This window comes from Condylura cristata, unplaced genomic scaffold (genome assembly GCF_000260355.1).
Source record: "Condylura cristata isolate star-nosed mole 26May11 unplaced genomic scaffold, ConCri1.0 scaffold00001, whole genome shotgun sequence".
Taxonomy (NCBI): Eukaryota; Metazoa; Chordata; class Mammalia; order Eulipotyphla; family Talpidae; genus Condylura; species Condylura cristata.
Window position 1 is genome coordinate 18,757,551 of NW_004567102.1, and position 12,420 is coordinate 18,769,970.

Consider the following 12,420-nt stretch of genomic DNA (forward strand, 5'->3'; position numbering starts at 1 on the left):
GCCTGATATTTGAAGAAATTAGTTTACAGACATATAACAAAAACTTAAAAACAATGAGCAGGAGTAGGTTCTGATAGCTACAAGATTGTGTTATAATTTTCTACTCAATCATATTTTTCCATGATCATATTCATTTCTAAGACATAATCACAAGCAAATTTACTTGTGACATAAATATAGTTTCATTAAAATTGGTCTGATTAACTATATAAGTGCATCAAAAAAGGTAATTGACCATATAGGTCCTCTTTACTCTGCTTTGCTGGACTATTTCATAAGAAAACTTAGATTGGATTTTTAAAAACTTCATCTAAGAAGTGACACCAGGGACTTGACATGAGACTTCATCTGCAGTACTTATAGAAATGGGTGAATCTGATGCTTGTTGAAACTTACAAGATTTTATGAGTTTCGTAGACCTGCCAGGAAGTCACTTGATCTATTTTTTTAGTAAGGCTTCCCAGAAACTTTCATGAGGTATTAGGGTGGTTTTTAAAAGGGGCATTTACTGATTCCATAAAATAAATGTAGTTTCTTAAATCTATCTAGTTTATCAGATTTTATACATATTCTCAACTATTGCATTCTATTCAAAGCCTTTGCAGAATAATCAGTGTTTCCAATTGTTTCTGTTAAAAAGAGAAGAGATTCTTATTGAGTATGCAAATAACTATATTGCTATGAACATATATTCAATAAGTTTCTGAATGCTGGAGTGTTCAGAAAGGAAAGAAAAAGAAAATCAATTCTGTTTCTAGAGGCACAAAACTACCATAGATGTTTCAAAAGAAACAAGGAACCAGCGATATTGTGCAAAAGTGATAATTGTCATTATCAGTGCATTCAATTCCATTGTATTATTCTGCTTGAATCTAGTTGTTCCATTAGTTCTAGAAATTCTTACAAAATTCAGTTTTATGTTCTAAATTTATCAGAAGCCTACATTCTAGAGTATTTGTCAGTATTCATTCCATTAATCTCTCTGAAGGTAAAACCCTTTGCAAAACATTAGCTGTCTGGAAATGACGGTAAACTTAAAAATGGCCATGTTTAAAGACTTGATGAGAATCCATTTGATAAGGAAATAGTTCTTTCTGTGGCTAATAGTAACTATTACCATTATTTAAAGAATGCAGATTATTTTAAGAGCATTGAAGGCCATAGATACTGTTAGAAGTTTTATCCTTTTCTTATCCATTTGTTATTTTTCTATTCAAAGGAACAATCACTGCTTCCCCCTTTTTATGAATTAGAAGAAAGCGGTTTGGAATGGCCAGATAGAGTACTTCATCAGTGAATAGTTATTTCTATCTCAGAAATGTGTCCTTAGATTCAAAGGATAAAGTCATGTTCCTCTCAGGTAAAGTCTCCCCCTTTTTCTGTCCTTGATGCACCAGGTCCTTTAACACAGTACCCCATTTATCCTTGCAGTTTAAAGCCATGCCTGTTCTTCACATGTATATTATCAAATTGTTTTTTCCTTTGCTTACTCCCTGATGCTGTTTTGATTTACTTGTCAATCAAATAATAATCCAGAATGGTAAAAGATTTCCCCTTACCCATACATGTACCCCTAGCTGTACATGAACATACTGAAAAAATGGAGAGATCTAAAGCTTTGTGTAAAAATATTAGCCATGTGACACATACAATAATACAAAAATTAGTAGTTGATAAAAATTGTATCTGAATTACATTTCTGTCATAATAATTTACTGGTAAAACTTTTCACCAATATTTGTGGATGGCTTAAGGTTTTTCATTCATCCAGTAGTTTATATTTTTGTAAAAAGAATTACTTCTTTGAAATTTGTATTTCAAGAGATGGCCTTGGGTATTTCAAGAGAAGACCACATAGAGCATTTGTATCTCAAAGGCACAGAGAAATAATATATGTTTCTCCAAGAAACCGTTTTTGTTTTTTACTCTAAATCCAGATATTTTTCAATCTCTACAAGCCTTTTGAGGTAACTGGGGAAGGTTTGGGGATTTGATAGGCTTTGAATTGTTTCTAGAGCTGCATTTCTGTCTTGTGCACACTGTGTTTGTAAAACCAGTATAGTTATTTTTAGTTTCTCAAAAAATTGGGTGGCAACCTGAATATCTTCAATTTGCTTCTTTCCATCTGAGAGAAAAATCTTCAACTATGATGGAAGTCGAAAGATTCTTATGTTCTAGATTTAGAATTCTTTTTTGTTTGTTTTAATAAGCCCCTCTACAATGGATTCAAAGGTTTTTATTTCCCTCTGGGTACATGGTTTCATTTTAGATTAGGGGAGATGGCTGACTCCAGCCTGTTCTCATTCCCAGTCCAAAAAGAAATGCTCAAAGTCTGAAAAACTCATCACACAAAAGCTGTAGAGCTGGGCTCCATGTTCCCAAAGGGTCTTACCCATCACTTTCCAGAGACAGCAAGAAAGCAGTGTGCTCAGGGAGCTCCATAGCCACCTAAACCTGGATGCTTGGGCTTGGGGGACTGTTGGCAGTCTGTGGTTTCCTGTTCTCATAGCAAAACTGTTAAATAGACTGATGCATATTAAAATTTTCAGAATGTGTGAATATCAGTTCTAAGCAGGCAGCATTAAACTGGAAGGGATTAGAAATTTACTTTTCTAATTTTTACTCTCAAAACAAATGTTTCCTACCCAAGCCAACAGTTTCAGTGTTGTATGACTTGCAGGCAGTTAAATTTCTTTGGGTCAAATTTGGTTTTGTCACTTACCTTAGGCAAGTTACTTGTACATCAGGGGTAAAACACATGCTATATTGGATTGCTGTCTGTATATAGTTGGGAAGACAACAGCACTTGCAATATGAAAAATGTTGCTGTGAAGTTTCAGTGCAATGTTATATGTAAAAAAAAATTAACCATACTGTCTAGTACACTGTCAAACCTTTTATAAAGATCAGGTAATATTTCATGTGCATTGCAGTTAACTGTGTCTCCCTCATATATCATAAAGTATGCATCTAAGAAGTTCCTAATATCTGTCTTGGTATCACAGTGTTTTAAGAATTCTCACATATATAAGTCGCACCAGAGAAAGCTATCTGTGTCTAAATCTAAAGGTTCATTTTCATTCGAGTCATTGTATTAAGTACACTATTGCAACAAAAATAAAAGAGAAAAAAAAATAGTATGGTGCTTGTAATGTTGATGCAAATTCAATGCCATAAAGTGTCTGCTGAGTCTGTCAATTCTGGGGTCACTTTTCATGCTTAAAATACATTGAGTTACTCACCTCACACAAGTTTTATCTATTTGGGTTAATTATTTTCCTCCATAGAGACAAATAAACAATTCAGCCTTGAATTTAAAATCTCTTAAGCCAACATAGCCGAGTAAAATCTCAGGGTTACTACTCATGTAATTACAAAAGAACTCATTAATTGTAACAAAAGTCACAGTTTTAACTTTTCCTTTTAACTTAAGGAAACCTATCTAAATGTAAAGATGCTAAAGTGAGGTACTCTTCTGAAAAGGTGCAGCTTGAACTTTCAGGGTATATATTTAATTCATTTACTATAAATTTTGACCTGTGTGTTAAATTAATTCAGCAAATCTTTATTAAATAATCACTGTATTTTACAAACTTTTATAAGAGGTTTTCTGATTTCTTAAGACTAATATAGAAAACATTTTTAATATTGTAATTACTAACTGCTGCATTTTCAATTTTTCTCAGACACTATTATAATAAATACACCAAACAAGTTCCAGCAAAACACAAAGTTAAATTCATTTATTTGTTGCAAGTTCACAATGTCTCCTGTACAGGTCTAGACACTCCTTTTTCTGGTTGGCATCTTTCATTAAAGCACTGGGAGTATATGGGCTTAGCTTGGCTATTTAAAAGATACTTGATATGTTTTCTCTCTCTCTCTCTCTTTTTTTTCCTGATTCCTTACACTCCTGCTGTGAGTGAAACCATCCAGTATTTTGATTTGTTTTTCAAACAAAAATAGATCCTTTCTATAGTTCAAAAGTCAACAAAACACTGTTTTGGTAGTTTTTTCTTCCAAGTGGCTCTATAAGTAGCAGAAAATGGCATTTAAGAAAATTATGAATTTATGGATTACTTATATTTGTCATTATTTAGATTTCAATATTAATGACTTGTTTGTGCAAAAGTATTTCTATTCATTTTTCATTAAAATTTTATGATCTTTATGCTTAGTGAAAGAAAAGGAAAAGTATAGGATGGTTTCACTCATAGCAGGAATATAACGGACCAGGAGAGAAAATAATAATAATAATCAACAGATATATACCAGAGACATTTTATGGGGGTGGAGTGGAGAATGGGATCAAAAACAGTGGGGGGAGGGAAATGCACTGGTCTATGGTGATGGCACACAGGTGATTTGGTGATGGGAAACCCAAGGGGATTACAACTGAGATAGAAAAATGCACAAAACGATGTAAAAATAAACATATTATTCATTTAAAAAATTATGATCTTTTTGTTAACTTATATAGTTTTATTTCATATAATTATTTTGAAATAAGGTTAAAATATTCAAATGCTATAAAAGGTGATATGTAAACAAAACCAACTCTCTCTCAAGCTGCTACTGTTAGCTTCATGTTTTTGTTTCAGAGATGGTCGGTACATAATTTGACAGAAATCTTGCTCTGTATTTGTCTCTTTTCATAGATAAGAGGGACAGGTACATAGATAGGTAACACACTGCTGAATATTTATTCCTTCTTTTTTTCCAAGAAGTTAATCTCAGACCAAACCAGAAATCATCCTATATTCCTCTGGATTATTCTAGGCTGGCAAGTAATCAAATAAGCATCAAACAGATTGATAAGAGAAAAAGTGAAAAATAAGTTAAATAATAGCATGTATAATTCTTGTATACATGGGAGGACCCAGCAAAATCAAGTAATTTGTCCATGTCACTTAAAATGCCATCTTAACTTAGCTAAGACAGGCTAGAGGGGAAAGGAAAGGTTAGTTAGTGAGTTTACCAAGGAAGTCAAAGCAAACAAAGATACTTAGATTTTAGTTCTGCCTTCTCCCTTTTAAAGAGATAAAGAAATTTTGTCTTTGTGGTATAGTTCTGCCTTCTCCCTTTTAAAGAGATAAATAAATTTTGTCTTTGTGGTATAGTTCTAAGCACTTGGGGGAATGAACATTTTCTTTATACATGTAAATTTCTCTTTCAACGAGAAATTTTTCCAACCATATTCAGAGTCCTTCCTGTGAAACCAAACTTTTTCTTGAATGACGGATTTTGTGTGTTAGATTTGTGTGCTCCCCTAGAAGAAACATCCCCCATACCATAACACATATGCTGTATGGACTATTTCCTTCTTTGATTTGTTTTTACTTAGTTGTATAATTTTAAATGCTAATTTAAAAATAAATTTCTATTGCATTGTTATTGGAAAAGAGATTTAGAAATTATTTGCTCTGTTTTATGTTTCTTTTACCATATCATTAAAAAAAATTCTTATAAGGTGATGGACATATTTTACAAAACTTAAAAATGTCCATCACCTGTCTGTATGACAAAAACTCCCTGGTAAATTTATGTCAGTGTACAGAAGAAGAGCTCCCTCCACATCCTCCACAGTCTAGGTTCTTCTGAGACTGGAAAAAGAAATTAACATCAGACAGAAGAGTAACAGAAAGGGACATAAATTAATAATAAAGTTATGGAAAATTTTCTTGGTTACAAGTTTTGAGTTAAAAATGGGGTGAATCAGGGATATTTTTCTTGGACTGTGATACCAAAGTTCTAAGGGGGGGGGAGAAATTTCACAAGGCTCTGAAGAGATAATCATATTCTTTTACTCTGGAGATAAAAAAAGATGAGCTTCTCAGATAGGGATTAGTGATAAACCTGCACCTTGATGACACTCCTCAGACTACATTCTTCTGGATCAGAAAAAGAGAAAACAGTGATTACTGTTTCCATTAAGAAAGGAGTAAAAGACTAAGACAAATAGAAGAGATTCTCTTGGTCTCTGGAGCCTCCACTGTTCTTATAAATAATCTGTATACTTTACAAAAGAGCAGCTGTTTCTTGAGTATCTGGAAACCTCTACTTCTCTTTATTTCCCTATACTGAAGTAGGTACAGGGAACCTCTGATTAATAGAAGTCTGCTCTAGGGTATTGAGGAAAGCCTACATGAGCGCTTCAGGGCAAACAATCCCATATTTATAATACTCTCCCTTTCTTCTCCAATGACTACATTTAGGGGTACTATACACACCATTAACCATTAACGGTATTCCCTCTGAGTGGAGCCACTGTACACTTTGAGATGAGGTCCAAATGACATTGTTGGCAACAATTCCAACAAGCCAGAATAAACACTCAAAATGCTCTCAACTGTTCTACAGTCTGTGTTCACAGTCCCCACCCAACCCAAGCATAGTGAAAAGGTAACTGACATGAAATTGGAAAATGCTACAGTTTTAGTTTTGTTGTGCATAGCATCTAAAATAATTTAGAATTAATTTTCCCCAGTTTTCAAATTATGCTGATAAAACATTGGCTCTATGAGGAAGACTCCAAATTCCTGTAGGGAAAAACGGATCTTCACACTGTGACCTAGAGAGTAGTTTGCACTAGTTGTGTAATATAAAACACAGGACCCACTCCTCAGGGATTGGAAGATCTTTGCTCACCTGACAATGCTGCATCTTTCAGAGGTGTATAGCCACTCTGTAATTCGAAATTTCTACCTAGTGTCTTAGAATTGTAGCCAAGTGGCAGATAGCACAAATTCTCTTAAATTATCTGCACAACTAAAGTTTGCTGTATTTTCTTTTTTCTAACCTTATCATGTAAATCATTCCCTTTTTAAAAAAAGATTTATCTTTATGTATGCATAGAACTGGGGTGTAGGCCAGAGGTGCCAGGGGTGAGAGGATTCACCAGATAGAGTAAGGAGCAGAACAGGCAGATCCACTGAAATACACTGTCTGCTGCGCCATGTGGGTAAGTCCCTGGCCCAGATGGAACTCATCCCGTTCTGTCTCTGATAGGTTGGTAATGCTGAGACTTTAGCCCCAAAGCCACCAGAAAGGCTTTATCATGTAAATATTTCTATCTGTATTTATATACAGGAATGTGTACACTCTTAATTTTATGTGGGCACAAATCCTCAACCTACCTGCTCAGTTTTGACAATGAAGACATGACATGAGTCCAGAATCTGGTTGTACACCATTTCTATATTCTCAGCTACAAATAAGGTAAGGGCTTTTTTAGTTAAAACAAAGAACAGGTCAGTTTTCAAATCTCACAAGTGCTGTAGTAGTTATCTAAAGTAAGGCATTTGATAAGTTTTCCAATTTCAGCTTAATTACCTGTAGTGTAATGATAATATCATCAAGTTCATTTTGTTGGAAATTGTGTGTGTGCACCCAAATTCATGTTCACCTGTTTGTTTGGTAGGTAAATTCCTTGGCACCCTGGCAGGCATATTCTTTAAAATGGTGGCTATCATTTCTTGTTGGTCTTAGCATTACTCAGTAATCTCGAAGTAGGAAGGGATTGATATACCAATCAAATGTATGTATATTTTAGATTTATAGGAACTTCAATTGTTGCTTAATCTGAATGAGATAAAAGCTGAACCAAGAAAAGATACAGACTTGCAATATTACTCTAAATTCACATTTATTTATACTTTTAATTTCAGCATTGCTTCTATGTTAGGCGATATTGATTGTTTGTAAGAGGAATGTTTGTTTCAGGTATCGAATTTTCTATGCCTGTATTTCCATAGAATTTGAACATGTCTCAGATATTCAAGGCTGCTTTTTATTCCTAACAAATCTTCTATTTAAAATGGCATGTATATATTTTTGTTTGTTTGTTTCAAGATGTAGTTCCACTGGTACTCTTAGCAATATGATTTTTTTTTATTTCAGTGAGAAATAGAATAACAAGTTTTGAGAAAATTTTCTTTTCCTTATTCTGTTGTTTGAGCCTAAGGATTCTCCTATTTATATGAAGTGGTCAGTGAGAAAAAGAGAATAAATTATGTAAGTCACTGGTATATATGGAACTTAAATTATTTTATCATTGCAAATTATTTTATTCCAACTAACTTTAAGTCTGCATAATCTTGAAAATACTTTGTGTTTTTAGATTTTATTGGGGAGAATAAATATTCTTGAATGGCTGCCCCTTGGTTTAAAAACTAAATAAATAAAAATGATAATAAATAAATAAATAAACCCTGTAGGTGAGAGAAAAAAAGGAGCGAGGAATAAGAATGCGAATGAAAAGGAGAGGAGAAGGAAAAGCAGCAAGAGGGGAGGAAATGACTTCGAAACGAAGAAAAAAAGGAGAAGGAGGAGGAGAAAGGAAAAAAAGAGTAGAAAAAGGTGGGAGGAGGAAAGAAAGGAAAAAGAGAAAAACTAATTTGTAGTTACAATTAAAATTATTTTTTAATACCCAATACAGTTGATTCAAATGGAATTCATAGTGATATATTCAATTAGGCATGGATATCTTCCAAATAATCATAACAAAAAATAGTAATTTTTTCAAGTTAGAGAAAAAATCAAGCTCTCTCCAGTGGCAGTGATTCAAAAAATCACTACTCAAAGGTCATAATTATAAAGGTTACTAACAGTCTAAATAATATGAGTTCCAAATGATTAAGTTGGTTCACAAACCTCTCAGAACTATAATTACATGGAAAAGGGAAAAAGTAAAAAAGTCACAGGCCACAGAAAGCAAATTTTCATCATTGCTAAATGGGTTTTCCTAGCTCATAAGACCTTGGGCTTTAAATAAAACATCTGACAAAGACTCAGACACCACTTTTACAATTGCATATAAAAGATAGAATCAAGGGGAAAAAATACATTTATAGTATGATGTCAACTGATCAAATAGCAATTGCATTAAATATGCTGAGATAAACTAAGTCAAGATAATGATCTGAACTTGGCCACTATTCAGATGGTGTCTGGAATATGGACCCATATTGTAAAAATGTCAAAGATTGTAAATCAACAGGCATGTAAATATGAGTAATACTGATGACTTATATTTAAGTGAAAATTTATGATATTTTTAAAGTGCTCTTGTGTACATTGCTGTATTTGATATTTAGCACAGTTCTGATAAATTAGACAGGAATGTGTCATAATAGCCATTATTTTTCCACAGGGTAGCATAACTGCTTAGAGGTTGAATTAAACAGATCTAAATTATTAAACTCTGAGTTAGAATAGAGTCTTCTGAATCTCAGATAAGTGCTCTTATTAATACTGGAACAACGGAACCTGTAATAACCATCCACAATAGTGTCCTTCCAGCGAAGTCCATTTCCTAGTTTTTTCATATGAAAACTGTATACAGTTTATGTTGAGATTGGAGTCACCAGGCTGCTGTACCATTGTGTGACCAGCATCTGTTCATGAAAATAAAGCTTCAAATAGAAATGAAAAGCTCAGCTGCTTGTCAGTAGCTCCTGACACATTCAGACTCCTTCCACATAGTACCTATTTTTATTTTATTTTTGGAGTATCTATGTAGAAGTGTTTTGCATTTTTAAATATAGACTGTTGTATATAAAAGGGATAGAATGTGGTGGGTTTATACCATTATGACAGACTAGAGCTCCCTTTTATTAATTTTAATAGAATCACATGATCATAAAGAGATTTGGAAACATTCATAAGACAGGAGACCTGCAAATGTCCCTCACACCAATTTTCAAATTTAATGCTGCTTTTCTGCTTCTGATACTCTTGACCTCGTATCCTGAACAATTCTGGTTTCTTATAGTTCTCTTCAACAGCTGTTTGTTGTTGTTTTGTTTTGTTTTGCTTGTACTTTGGGCCATCTCTGTTTCAGCCTAAACTTTCAAATCCTTAAAATCCATGTTTCCCTGCAACTTCTCTGACCCACTGCTTTGTTGATGTTTATTATGCAATTCCATCAATTCTCTGACTTTAACTATAATTTATATTCTGAGTAACTAACATATAATTCTCTATCCAAACCATATACTAATAAGTTTTCTCACTCATTGTATCTAAATGAGGCTAGTCATATTCCCTTGACTACCATGTACTCTTCTCTACCATCAACTATCCAGAACAGATATTTGCCATTCTCTTCAACTGTTCCATCTTCCATAATAACACTCTAATCTGCTTAGTTGTCAGAATTAGATATCTGCAGGGCAAGATACAGTATCTTCCTTTTTACTCTTCATACCCTGATAAACAGAATCATGTTTCCTACATATTTTCTAATCTGCTTCCTACTGTCCCCTCCAACTATCCCCTTTTTCATCAATTTGTCCAGAAGAATTCAGTAGTTTCTTACCAGTCTTGTTGCACTTATCTATGCCCTAATGTGTCCCATCTAAAATGCAAATCAGGTAGTGTATTTTCTTAGCCAATAATTTTCTGTCATTCCACTTTACCTACAAGATGACACTCAGGCTCCCATGCAAGCATCATTTGATAGCAAAATCTCCTTAATTCATAAATATGTTTCTACTCCTTTCCCTCACCTTATGTGAGTACCAGACCACGTGTATTTTCCGGGATCTACCAAGGGCTAATAACACAACTTGATTAACCCTTGTAAATGTTCAAAAACCCATTTTGGTATCTTAGAGTTGGATTCAGCCTCATGCTTTTTAGTACTCTCTACCTCAGTCATGTTAGGACCCAGTGACTTACAAATTTTGATCTCTAGACCAAGGTCTGTCTCTGACATTCTGGTTTTTCTAGCTAACATCCTACATGATCTCGTCCCTTGTGAATCTCAAAGTCAGCACAAGTTCAATGTGAGTGGTTTCTTAGTTTGCATTCTTTTCTCCCACAACTGATACTCTTCCTTGTCCAATGTGAAACATGTTACCACCATGGACCCACTTGTACCAACTAGAGACACAGGACACTTTCTTTTCCTTTTTTCTCTAAAAATATCCCAACACTAGGTGAATCTCAATGTCCCAACACTATGCATCCCATCTCCAGTACATTCTGGATTGATTTCTATTTCCTTCAAAGCAATCTAGTCAGCTGCCGCTACGCCCATGGATTTTCTTCATCCACTCATCTCTCCCTTTTGTTTATTTCCCATATTTCAGTCAAAAACATACTTTCAAATTAAAAATCTAATGGTCTCATACTCTGTAATATTCCAATGACATCTTATTATTCTTAGGGCAGAGATGGTTATTCTTAACTGAGCCTACTAAACATAGCTTGGCCTTTAAAGCTCTCCAGTGTACCCCCATATACCATTGTTTAGTAACAAATGTGTGTTTTAATTTTTTTTCTTTTATTCATTACACCCCTACTTACCCCAAAACTGAGAAAAAACTAGTAAATACTAATCGTTGTTTTTTTGTTAATTTTCAAACTATTGGTATATTACAGGGAATAATTAGGGAAAACATGTTGTATAGAACAAGTACAGATACTCTTAATACTATTGTTAGTTTTTGTTGCTATTTAAAGTTTTATCATTATTACTTCCTCTGATAATAATACATAAATTTCATAAAATTTGGCAAATAATGTCAAACAAAAAGAAAAATAATTAAGATTGCTAAGAATCTATCCATTTAAAAGAATTCCACTGAACATTTTGTATTTTTAAACATTCTTTTAAATGGATCAGATCAAAAACTTCAACAAATATTTATATATGAAAGGAATGTCCTGAGTTTCATGAATCCTAACCTTAAGGATTTAACAAATTGTAGATATCAAAGGAAAGTCTAGAATGACCACTGTCAGTGAACCATCAAAACTCTTTCAGACCCATGAGAAAGTCTCTTTCAAAAAAAATTCTAGAAATAGCAAATATTGGAAAAAGAAAAACCTATAAACACTGTTGGGGGTGGGGAATAGAGACTAGTCTGGATCTTATGGAAAACAGTATGGAGGTTTCTTAAAATATTGAAAATAAATCTACCTAATGACCCAGCAATACATAGATATCAACCAAAGGAATCCAAAGGCACTAATTCAGAGGTACATATACATTCCTAAGTAGATTATAGCACTATTTACAATGTCTAGTTATGGAAACACCTAATGCCCAAGGACAGATGAGTGGTTAAGAAGATGTGGTATATATCACAGTGGAATACTACTTAGCTACAGAGAAGATGGTGAAGCCATGCCATTTGAAATAACATGGATGGAACTTGAGGAAATTATGCTAAGTTAAATAAGTCATAAAGGGAAAAGCAAATACTGGATGATTTAGCTCAGATGTGGAATATAAAGAAACAAGCAAAAAGCAAAAACAGTAACAGACAGAAATAAAGCAAGCAACCCCTAGAATTCTGAATATAAAGTTAAGACTGCCAAAGGTAGATTGTGTGGAACAAAGGAGTAAAGGGGTAATGTATTATGGTGGTAAACTATGGGTATACTAGTGCTGGATATGGTGTTCATATGTGT